Here is a 13010-nt window from a genome sequence, read left to right on the forward strand (position 1 = left end):
TCTGAGCAATTCTTAAAAGGCCCACCCCTGGGGGAGGAGAGTGGAAAAGAAAACCATTACTTCAGTTACTTTATTACGGCTACAAATAACTTTATTTGATGTAATATAATAAAACATTTTCAAGTTTAACAACATTTATCTGATAATAATTTATTATTTAAGTTATTGATATAAGCATAAACAGTCACATTAGCAATTCTGTGGTTCAGGATTTATACAGGCTTTATCTGAAAGAGCAATGTCCACCTCCCCTTTCAGGAAGGCGCCATCACTCCCTCTGTCAGGTAAGAAGCAATGTCAGTGAAAGTTGAAAGAATCCACGATCCACGTTGAATTCCACATTATCATATGAGAGCATAGCTACATTTATTGTAGGAAAATAATATTCTCTTTCCATTCTCTTCTATCAAATGAAGTGTTTCATTCATTTTTTTTTCCCTTTAGAGGCACTCTTTATTCCTGATCTCCCTGCTCCCCAGGTCATCTTCTCCCACATTTTTTAAAAATACTATCAGTAACGGAATCTTTTCTAATTTCTTATCTGTCCTGAAGATCTACCACTTTGGGGAGAGAGAAAGGAAACAATCTGAACTGGCCAGGCACACATTTGATTTAAGATACAGAGAACACAAAACACAAATCTTCTACATGAAACAAAATGGTATTTCTCAATAGAGGTCAGGTGACCTTTGGTAGCACACAATTCAGTTTAATACGATACTGCACAGTAAGGATTATCATGTTGATGGTTCCAGCTCCAAAAGCATCATAACCTTTCATGGAGCCCAGTTATTCATATATTTTCCCCACAAAAAAACAGTTATGGAAAAGCCCGCGGGTCCCTTGCAACTTGGATAAATATGACAGTCAAAAGCTCTGTGCCAAAAACCATGTTAATATACAGTGTGATTTGTGAGCACTCACCCTTCATTCAGTTAACAATCTTCACAAAAGGAATCCTCCCTCACTCTCAGAACCCCTCAAAAAAGTGAAAGCACAAGAACAAGCTTATTTTTTTTTAGGTCTTAAGACCCTCCATCCTGAGATCTATTCCTGAATTTTATCATAACAATAAGTGAGTTAACAAAGAAAATATGTTGGTGGGGAAGTCACAGACACCCTGCAGAAAGCCATACTATTTGACGAAAGCTTTAAACAGACACTGCTCAGGAAAATCATTTGTATTAGTTGACAAGACTGTTTTCTAACAAGGACATGCAACATATTCAATACTTTAGCTTACTGCATTTTGCTTGGGGAAACACCCTTCTGTCCTACAATGAAATGCATTCTTATCTCATTGATGATTCCCAAATATTTACCACAATGCTTAGACATAGAAGCACGGGAAGTGTACTTTCTTCCACTTACGTGGACTTAGACATATACAAAGCACCAGAAACTGTTTGTTCCCTTTCTAGAACTCAATTCTATTCATGTGCTAACTGCTGAGCCAATTTGGCTGTTTCAAACTGAAACTCTTTTCATTAGCACAGGAGAGAATTGATCCACAGCAAAGAAAGAAGAGGTCACCATCTCCCTCATCATATACTTTGTATAATAGGTGACCCTGCTTGTCATGTTTATACATTGCAAGAAAGGACAGAAGTCGCATTCCACTCTGCAGCCAATACCGAACATTTATGTTGTTTCCATCTCTTGGTTTGTTTCGTTTTCTTTGCTCCGCTGTTGAACTTGAATCGACTTTTCTTTTCAGCCTTAGTCAGACTTTTGTCTATAAAAGAAAGAGGGGAGAGACGAGAAAATGATTTAGCAAAACCATAAAAGTAAGCTTTCATTTTGCAGTGGATAAATTTAATTTTTGCAGCATTCAGTAATTTGAACCATTTGTAGTATCTAAAAGGTTATAAATACCTCCAAAGATTCAAATAAGTACTATGGACTTTTATAAAGTTCATGCCTTACACAAGTTGCCATGCTCTCTATATATTTGCAAATCAGCCCCAGATAACACATTTAGAAATTCACTCTTAACATAGCTATGCCCCACATAGTGATATTCCCAAAAATCATTGCATAATTCTACTTTCATTCCTACTTAAAAGAACGATGACTACTAATGAATTATTCCCTTCAAACCCAGGTACAAATAGTAATACATAGGTGCAAAGGCCAGGAAACCCTGCCTGCTTTAGTACAGTGACTTCCACACATGGGCTTCCTTCTATGCTACTAACGTGAAAAGATTTATAGAGAAGCCTTAGTCAACTGCTAAGCAAGTTACTCTTCTCCTGGGTATAGGTAGAGTCCCTTTTCGAGATCCACACTTCCTTAACTCTGAACCTTCACAGGATTCAATTTACATAACTATAACTGTGAGTTTAAAAACTAACTCTATAGCTCCCCAGATTGCCATTGCACCCCAACCTCTAATTTGCCCTCCAATTTAAAGTATCCTTGAAGATTTTCATGAAAGGTCTTTCCTGGTAACAAGACCAGTCTTCTCCAAAAACACTGTTCCCCTCTTTATATAATGAGAACTAGTGTCACATTGCAGTAGAGAACCAGGGATCCAGAAATTGGCACTAAAAATAGGCTATATCTCCTCAAAAAACTGGAAATTGAGCTCCCATATGATCCAGCTATACCACTCCTAGGAATATACCCTAGGAACACAAAAATGCAAACAAAAACTCTCTTCCTCACACCTATATTCATTGCAGCACTATTTATAATAGCCAGTCTCTGGAAACAACCAAGATGCCCTTCAACAGAGGAATGGCTAAAGAAACTGTGTACATATATACAAAATGGAATATAATGCAGCCATTAGGAGAAATGAAGTTGTGAAATTTTCCTGTACATGGATGGACATGAAATCTATTATGCTGAGTGACATAAGTCAGAGGGAGAGAGATAGACACAGAATAGTCTCAATCATCTATGGGTTTTAAGAAAAATTAAAGACATTATTCTAATAATACCCAGAGACAATAGAGTTAAGGGTCGGAAGGACCAGCTCACAATATGAAGCTCATCATAAAGAGTGGTGAATGCTGTTAGGGAAATAACTACACTAACAACTAGATGACAATGTTAATGAATAAGAGAAGTAGAATGCCTGTCTTGAAAACAGACAGGGGTTGGGAGAGGAGAGAGGAGGGCATTTGTGGTGGGAAGGTTGCACTGGTGAAGGGGGGGGGGTGTTTTGTTTATGACTGAAACCCAACTACAATCATGTTTGTAATTATGGTGCTTAAATAAAGATTTTATGAAAGAAAAAATGTATTCATGGTAAAAATCAACTGAAAAAAAAAAGAAAAGAAAATAGGCTATATCTCTAACAGTAATCATGTTTCAGTACAGAGAATGCACTTTCTCTTCAGTACAGCATTGCTCTGTTCATATCAATTCATGAGTTCTACTAAATTTCTCTGGCCACAAATTATAGCACTAAAATATCTAAAGTCTCCCTTTCCACACTACCTACCTGTTGATCAACATCCAAACATTCAGTCATCCTTGGCCTCTTTCCTAGTTTAAGCACCAGTCCCCTCCTATTAACCTCTTGACAGGGAACTCACTTTTACTTTGTTCTCCTTTCTCATTGAATGCCTATTCAAATGCAGTTCTGGATTTACAGATGCTCAAAAGACTCCGCATATTGCCCACATGAACTTCCATCTTGACTTCAATCTATCCAGCTTCCAGACATTGCTGAAAAAATACTCCCCACCTAAATCTTTGTCTATATTGTTCCCTCCATTTTGAGCAATCCCCACTCTACCTCCACCCTGCCATGCCTTTTGTTAAAATACTTTCTTTTCTTCAATGTCTTCTGCAAATATCGTCCTTCATTATTTCAACAGAGGATACTTTCTTCCTAAGACACCCAAGAAAGGTTTCTTTGGATGTCCATCTGGACAGCTTGATTTTATTTTGTGCTAGGTATAATTCTTAGGAACTGAGAAAACAAAAACAAATTTAAAAAGAAAAAGTACCATAGCCTGAATTTTCTACTTTAAAGAGACCCAGCAAAGTTAAAATTTATGAAACTGCAGATCTTGAAGCTAGCAAGGTATTATTATTATTACTAACTGTTAATTTAATGAAATAAACTTCTGAATTCTACTTAGTCAATGCTGAGGAACAAAACTACTGTGAATGGAAGAAAAATAAAGATGATATGCCAAACTTTTTGTTTTTATCCTTAAGATAACATTCCATCATAGTTATCCAGAATTTCAGGGGCTTTGCTGATTTGTCCCAATTTCCACTGAGGTCAGTTGGGCAGTTGCTTCTCTTTTTTTGTTATCACTGGATTTCATAAAAAATGTAAAATTTCCCTGAGCTCCTCAGCATATTCTGCAGCAGCATATTGACAGAGTCATGACAGAAATTCAAGGTTATTTCATTACAATTCACTACTACAATTAGTAGGGATTATGATATCTTTGAAGAGAAAGATAATACAATCACCAACAGGAAAAGAGATAAGCTAAAGATGAACTTATTTCAAAAAAATTTATAAAGTGTTTAGTAGGAAAGTATTTTAGAAACTGCTTTGCAGCATTGTTCACCATCACGGTGTCAAAGGACAGATGTCACTAAGGTATCATACCTAAAAGCAATTTATAATCTATACATAGCAAATCTATGTCATCATATTAAAAGAAAGAGGTCTTCTTATAATTCATCAGCACATTAGGTTTTGTAATTCCAGTAATTGAAAACTTAAAAAGGAGACCAAGCATATAATTAAAAGTCAAGAAATATAATAACGATTACAGAAGCATTCACAGGATTTTCCCTCTACACAGTTCCTTCTTCAAGAAAAATTCCCTATGAATGCTCACTGAATTTAGGAGCCTCTTTTAATTCTGAATAAGCACAAGGGACCAAGGATGTGGCTCAGTAGCACAGCATATGCTATGTACTTATGAGACCTGTGTTTGATCACTGGCACAGGTCAAAAAATGGGAATGAATACGTAAATATGTAGAAACAGTAGTACATGGTCTAGACATCTTATTTACACAGAAAATGAAAAATCATATTACATAGGAGATGAGGAAAATAGAAGAGGTACGGTTAGGAGCCAAAGTAAAAGACAAACAAAAGCCTATGCACTCATAGGGGAGAAAAACCCTGGGAGGAGTTTCAAGACTTATGGGAGGTGCTTCAAGACTGTAGGCAGGCACAAGATTTCAGAGAACTAGTATCATAAATGGAGCTAGAGATTCTGAAAAGATTTGTTAGGAACTGTGATTAGAACATGATGTTGTTCTTCCAGATTCCAGTAGAGTTGAGTTATTTTGGGTTAATCACATGTTGCTCACTTGGTTTCAATTTGGTGTAGACTCTACACCAAGATTTTATCTGTAGACAATCATGTTCACATACAAGCTGACAGACACATTGTGATCTATAGAAATGCTGTTGCCACTTATTACCATTCTTTAAATAGTTAAAGATCCTGATTACTAGTCCTTTATAGCTATCTCACGCCAACCTCCACCACCAATGTACAGTGAGCTATGTATTGCTTCCAAAGCAAGTGCTGTCACTTACTCATATTTCTATCCTCTACCAGGCACGGCTTCATGCTTGTAGAAAAAGATATCATATATTTTTAGACAAATTAAGTCAAGAGATTCTTTGCTTCCAATCTTTATCTTCTGATTCATTCCCTGAATATGTCCTTAACACAGAGTTTATTCTCTTTTTTTGCAAGATTAATCAGTATCTACAATGAAGTAGGTCTTCCCTCCTAATGCTATGACAACCAAAGATGTTTTATAGACATTGTAAAATACACCTGGAGGTAAAACCCTCTTGTCTATATTAGAATCTCAAGTCCCTGAAACTGGAATGGAAGATCTTTCAATTTTATCTCTTTCTACCTTTCCATTGTAATTCTCAAAGCTTCTGTCACCTCATACCTAATCTTAGGTTCATATTATCCTTTGGGAAAAAATCTCCCTCTATACAAATAAACTGTATATACATAAAGTATTCCCCTCACCTGGAATGTCATGTCTTCTCTGCTTACAAATATTTTTACCACTGATAAAATACGTTTGAAGCCATGCCCTTCAGGAACTCTGCTTTGATCAAGATTAGGATAAGCTCTGAATTAGTTCTCTCTCCTTTGAAGTCTATATCTTTTCCTGTCTCTATATTTCTTTTGTTCTTATTACAAAATGAGCCAGTGAATATATGTGTATATTTATATATATTTATGTACAGAAGTGAAAAAACACAGAGTGAGAAAACATCTATATTTTCTGTATTCTTGTCAATGCAGAGCAGGTATAAATAACTTTAAAAATAGATTTCTAATAGTGGGAATGACTATAATGCCACAGCATATATAATTATAAGAACACCGGCTATTCCAAATCACTCATTATAAATTTCATAAAGGTCAGGGGTATATCAAACTGCCAAATTATTTTAAAATGAAGGGATAGTTATTTCTTTTTTTTCTATTTTTTGTTTTTGTTTTTGGGCCACACACGGTGATGCTTAAAGGTTACTCCTGACTATGCGCTCAGAAATCACTCCTGACTTGGGGGACCATATGGGATGCTAGAAGATCAAATCATGGTTTGTCCTAGGTTAGTGCATGCAAGGCAAATGCTCTACCACTTTTGCCACCACTCTGGCCCCAGGAATAGTCATTTCATAACTTAGAGAAGCAGTTCTGTAGGTCAAAGACAGTCAGTCATATGTTTTTTAAGTAACATATCACTGATCTACTGCCCTACTCAATTGGTGACTTATGTCTACTTCCTCGCTACACAGACAAAAGCCAGTAGTTTGATGATCTGATAAACTTTCTAAATCTTTTATCTTATATCAATAATAGCTAAAGACACAGATGCAAATATCCTTAAGACTTTAAGTTGGCAGAGTTTACTCCTATTATAAACCACTGAAGTATGATATTAAAGAAACCCTTGAAAACAGATTCTCTGGGCTCCATTTTATGTGTATGATATTGGGAGGATATTTAAATATTCACCCAACCTTATTTTTTCATTTTTGGAAGAGAGAGAAATAAAATACTAATCTCAACGGCTTAAGGGAGCTAACATTGCCTAATTAAGGGAAGCTCCTAAAATAATATCCTCCAGAAAAATCTATACAAAGGATGAAGTTAGACATACACCCTACAAAGAATCATCAGAAGAATCTTGCCTAGATCTTCCAGAAGACACCCTTCCAAAAGAACATTAAGTGAGAGTGAGAGAGTACAGTGTAGAAAGTCAAAAAAAAAAGAAAACGTAGATATGTGTGAGTTGGAGTGTAGAAAGTGAAAAAAAGCAGAAGCAGTATGTGTGAGTTGGAGATTCTGAAATCCTCTCAGCCGTGGATAAGTAGCAAAGGGATCATACTAGTTTGATATACAACTAAATGGCCAACATCAACCCTGAGTTGGGAGTTGAAAAAAGACAAGAGTCACTTGAAAGGTGACAAGTGGTGCAGGCAAAAACAAAAGGTGAACTTGGTGAGCTTTGACTTTTGTCAAGGTGGTTGAGAGATTGTGCAGTGGAGACTACTATTGTCAATATTCTGGAGATGAATAACTCCCAGTAATCCTCTAAGATGCCAGAATTTGTAACTCCAATGTGCTTGAGGGATAGCAGTAAAACTATTCTCAGTTCCACCTGTTCAAAAGCTCTTCAAGATGTCAGCCCAACCTGCATGCCAGTCCCTTGCAGCTTACTGAATAAAAGGATAAACAGCCCAATGTGTTTTCTACCCCTCCCAACCAACAAACCAGTTCCTGGGACCGCCACTAAATTTAATGGCCCAACTAATAACAGCATAACAGTTTTCTCAAATATAACCAAACCAGACTATCCCATCAGATTTGAGTAAGCAGAGCTAAACCCATCCAACAAACTATTTCAAAAACAACACAAACAAATCACAGGGTAGTATGAACTGTGATGTAGAACTCCCACTTCTACCCTAATCATCTTTTAGATATTTTATAGGTCAACAGGGTCACTCATGAATTAATTACTCTCTTAGCAACAAAGGTCTACCCCCAACTTATTGTCACAGACCTAACCAGACCATAACAGTAGCATCCCATGGGTTGCCAGCCAGAACTAAATGTTGGCTCTACTAGTGCAATATGAAACTAACCCCCATATAACTACTAAATAAAAATAATATACTAATATAATTATTAATACTGTAATAATAGCTATATAGATCAGCCTCCTAATAATGGTGATTGGGTACTTGAAACTACTACCCTCAGTTGCTTCCTAGGTTAAACTATGACCCAAAAAATCAGGTGCCAGACTGTATCAATAGTAATCCCTAGTCTTTCACACTAAATTGGCTATATCTCAGAGCTACAACAGGAGCATAGAACTAATAACCATAAATCCAAGTTACCATCCATATCCTCATTACTTCAATGCACCATTAATCTCATGAACAGGAGCCCTGGATCAAGTCAGTTTGAACGCAGATACCAAGTAGTACTAGGAATAATGAAAAAAAATGGAATTTAATTTTATTAAAAGATGGAGACAAAAGCCCAGGAGTAGCCTATCTACATCAAAACTGAAAGCAGCAACCCTTATAATAGTTAATGGTGTAAAGAAATCAGTGAAATAAAGCCATCTACAAGTTCAAAGAGGGCTTTATGTAGAAAAGATGGAAATACTTACCCAAGCAGAGTTTAAAAAGCTAATAGTTTAAACTAACTATTTGGTTAAATAACTTAGCTACAGAACTTGGAAATCAGGACAGAAGTTTAAACTCACATCAGTGAAGACATCAAGGAAAAGTACACGGTGTCATCAAAGAAAAAAGAAAGAACAACAAAAAAAGAAAGTCTAAGGGATTTATAAAACATCACACAAGATGTGTCTGCATCATAAGAAAACCTGAAGAAAAAGAGAGGAAAGAAATATTTATTGACATAAAAAAAACCAAAAACATCTCTAAATGAGGCTTTCGAGCAAAATTAATCATAACAGAACATCAAGGCATATCTTAATAATGTCCAAAACCCAAAGAGAGAGACTCTCCTAAAACTACCAGGGAATTACCATTCAATTTACATTTAATTTCTCCAGTGAAACTATAAGCAACAAAGAAACTACAAAATATTTTCAAAGTACTCAAATAAAAGAACCTCCAATTAAGAATGCTCTGCCTTGCCAGATAATTGACAGAGATTTGAGAGAGGGTGTAATAAAACATTTGCAAACATTTGTTATACCTGAGGGCATCACTGCCTCCAAACCAGTTTTACAAAGCATTCTAAATGATCTCTCCTTTGAAAAGCAAGGAAACTCCAGTTGGAAGTAAAATAATACATAAAAGTCTTAAGTGGGTGAAAATGCGGAAAGGCAATAAGAAAACTAACAGATGTAATATTGGAATTGTATCCCACAAACTTGGAAGAAAAAATAAGCTTAGTCATTAGTTATAAACTTCAAAGTAAATATAATTTTGGGGGTTTTTTTTGGAGGGGTCACACCCGGCAGTGCTCAGCGGTTACTCCTGGCTCGACACTCAGAAATCACTCCTGGCAGGCTAAGGGGACCATATGGGATGCTGGGATTCGAACTAATGACCTTCTGCATGAAAGGCAAACGCCTTACCTCCGTGCTATCTCTCCGGCCCCATAAATATAATTTTAATTCAAAAAAATATATATATATATATATTGGTTTTTGGACCACACCCGGCATAACTCAGGGGTTACTCCTGGTTCTCTGCTCAGAAATCACTCCTGGCAGGCACGGGGGACCAGATGGGACGCCAGGATTCGAATCACCATTGGTCCTGGTCAGCGCTTGCAAAGCAAACGCGCTACCGCTGTGCTATCTCTCCAGCCTCTCAAAAATATATTTAAAGACAAAAATAAGAGGAGCTAGAGCAATAGTAGAGAGCTTTCTTTGCACACAGCTAACCTGAGTTTGATCCATGGCAACCTGTATGGTACTCTGAGCATCACCAAGGGTGATCTCTGAGTATGGCTCCAAGAAATAACCCCTGAGCATTGCTGTAGGTGGCCCAAAAAACAAAAGTAAAAACAAGCAGAAAAAAATGAATAAGAGGAGGTAAATAAGGACTAATTGTTATATAAAAGGTAATATCAAAACACAAGAATATAAGGAAACTTGCAAAAATACGAAAACTCCTCATAGAAAAAGTCACAGATTCCTTGATAGCAGTAATCTGTTCAACTGTCAATGGATTGAACTCCATTGTCAAAAGGCATAGAATGGCTGGATAATTCTGAAACAAAATACAATCTTCTGTGCTTACAAGAGACACATTTGAATCTTCAAAATAAACACACTCAGAGAAAAAATGGAAAATAATTATACATGGTGGGTGAGGCACAAAGTAGAGAGAAAGTAGAAGATAAAGCACTTGGCTTTTATGCAGCTAACCCAAGTTAGAGCTCTTGCAGAGCATATCCTCCCCCAAAGAGGGCATGGAGTGATTCTGAGTACAGAGCCAAGAGTAAACCTTGGGAACATCCAAGGTAAAAAAAAAAAAAAAAACAAAAAAAAAAAACCAACAACACAGAAACAAAACAAAACAAAGCACAACCAAAAACCAGCAGTGCTATGTTGATGCAGCTAAAAAAAAAAAAAGAGCTTTCCTTCACTATTTTTTGTTCAGCTGCTATAAAAAACAAAATGGTATCCTCAAAAATTTAAAAACAAAACTCTTGTATGTCTCACTAATTCGACTTGTAGGCAGCTACACCAAGAACATGAAAATATTCACTTAAAAAGATATGTGCACACCTATGTTTATTGCTGCATTATTTACAATACCTATGATATGAAAACAACCCAACTGTCCAGTAATAATGAAGAAATTATGATAAGTATATATGATAGAAATAGAACACTAGTCAGCTTTGGAAATACTGCCTTTTTCAATTTGTATAAAGACAGAACAAAATTAGATAATGGACAATTCCAGATTATCTCTCTATGTGGTGTGTAAAGAAAAAAGCAAGGAAATGACTTGTATCTAATGACAGCAACCCTTTGAAGATGAATACAGAATGGAGGTTACTTAGCAGGGGGGTGATTACAGGGAAGAGAAAGAGATGGACTCTGGTGATGATCAAGAGACATTATATTGTGCACAGTAAGATTAAAAAGTAAATACTATTGTAACCATGCTATCTAAACTACAAAATAATAATAATAAAGAAAACCAAGTGTTGTAATGTTTCAGATTAAGTTCTATAATTAAGATTGCTTAGCATAACTGAGAGTGAATTTTTAATACATGTGAGTTATTATTATTTTCCAAATGAAAATCAGTTTATGTGACTTTGAGAAATTATCCTTTTGTAAAATAACTTAATTATGAGTTAAATAGTAGCTAAAATAGTAAAATTACCCTCAAGGACTTTGACTCTGTAGGAAATATGAAAATACAATGATTTTGTTTTCCAGTTCAGGAAATTTCTACACTGGATTCTTAATTCAATCCCCTATCATCAGCCTTTCTATTTATCTGCCATGTCTCTGATTCCAAAGACACTTTTTAAACATGTCTCTCAGCATGTTACTCCCAAAGATAGAAACTCATATAAGTTCTTGCATTAAAGAATTTTATAACTAACCTAAATAATCTAGCTATTGTTTTGAAAATAGTTGGTTCTTAAAAAATAAAATTAAACATCAACTAAAATAGCTTAATATATCAGACAAGCAGTTTTCTCATTACTTACTTTCTTCATGTCTATCACTTTACGCTCACTGGTATTCACCAGTTCAAAGCTTTTCTCATAAACTCTGTCCAGTCTTCACCAGTTCTTTACCTTAAAATCAGCCAGCCAAAGTTGGGTTGATTTTTTTTTTTTTGGAATATTGGTTTGATGCATTGATATAATGTCAACTCTATCAATACACTTTCCTTATTAATTCCATCTTAGAAGCTACCATGATTTTGTCAAGGAGGTTTCTTTTGTACTGACATTTAATAAATTGAATAAAAAAATTGAATGATCTCTGCTTATTTCTATTAATAAGTGTCTAAGAGAAATCTGTCTCAGAGAAAATTGACATTTTCTAGCTCAAATGTTCTTTAATGCCTACAATTTGAAATAATTTGACAAAAAGTGTTGCATCATAGTTGAACACATACATTGAGTTTATTTACATTTACATTATTATTTACATTACATTATTTACATCTATCACTTAAGAGCCTATGTGACCTTAGGTAAGTTATTTGATGTCTGTGATCCTTAGTTATATTCTTCTTAAAAGTAAGGAGGGGGGCCTAGAACTACCTATTTCAAAGATAGGATGGTATAGTACATATGCTCAAATAATTGTTATTACTTCTATCACTCATCTATTATGCATCAAGCATTAGAACTTACACATCAGAATATGACTAAAATTTAGAGCTTGTCTGAAGGAATTTAGAACCTGAAAGATAACTACTAGTGATCATTGAATAAAGATTATGCTTGGTGTAGGAAGATCTCTAGAGCTATACATTAATCACAATGAATATTTGAAAAAAATTTAAATTTTTAACGTTTTTACTTTTCATTAGCACTCATATGTTCAAAAGAACATTTATAAAAGAAGTAAAAAATAATACCTGTGAAGCTACACCAGGTTGAAGAATTAACTTATATGTAATCTTACTTCTGAATTTTTAGGATAAGAAATAACACAAATTATGATTTTCCTCATCCCTATTAAATGTCTCAGCCTGACTAGTTCTAGTGATAAGTTAGGGAAAAAAACAGAGTTTTTCAGAGTCATTTGAGGAAATCATAAATTTCTATGTCTCATTGCACATAAAGACACTTTTTAATTATTTTTGTCTTGGCAGCCACATGCATCAGTACTTAGAACTTACTCCTGGTTCTCAACACTCAGGCATTGCTAAAGGAACAATATGGAGTGCCAGAAATTAAATTCAGGTTGACCACATGCAAGGAAAATGACTAGCCCACTGTAGTGTCACTCCAACAGTGATAAGGACATTTAGTGCTCTATCTGGCACCTATGGATTAT

General features: G+C 35.4%; 1 protein-coding gene across 1 annotated transcript in view; it reads right to left on the minus strand.

Moving 5' to 3' along the window:
• Positions 1-1684: 1684 nt before the first annotated feature.
• Positions 1685-13010, minus strand: part of HTR7 (5-hydroxytryptamine receptor 7) — a 71453-nt gene continuing 60127 nt past the window's right edge. Inside the window, exon 3 of the mRNA XM_049764399.1 lies at positions 1685-1735. The gene's annotated coding sequence lies outside the window, so the exon portion shown is untranslated. The remainder of the gene's footprint in view (positions 1736-13010) is intronic.

Source organism: Suncus etruscus, chromosome 17 (assembly GCF_024139225.1).
Source record: "Suncus etruscus isolate mSunEtr1 chromosome 17, mSunEtr1.pri.cur, whole genome shotgun sequence".
In the NCBI taxonomy this organism is placed as follows: Eukaryota; Metazoa; Chordata; class Mammalia; order Eulipotyphla; family Soricidae; genus Suncus; species Suncus etruscus.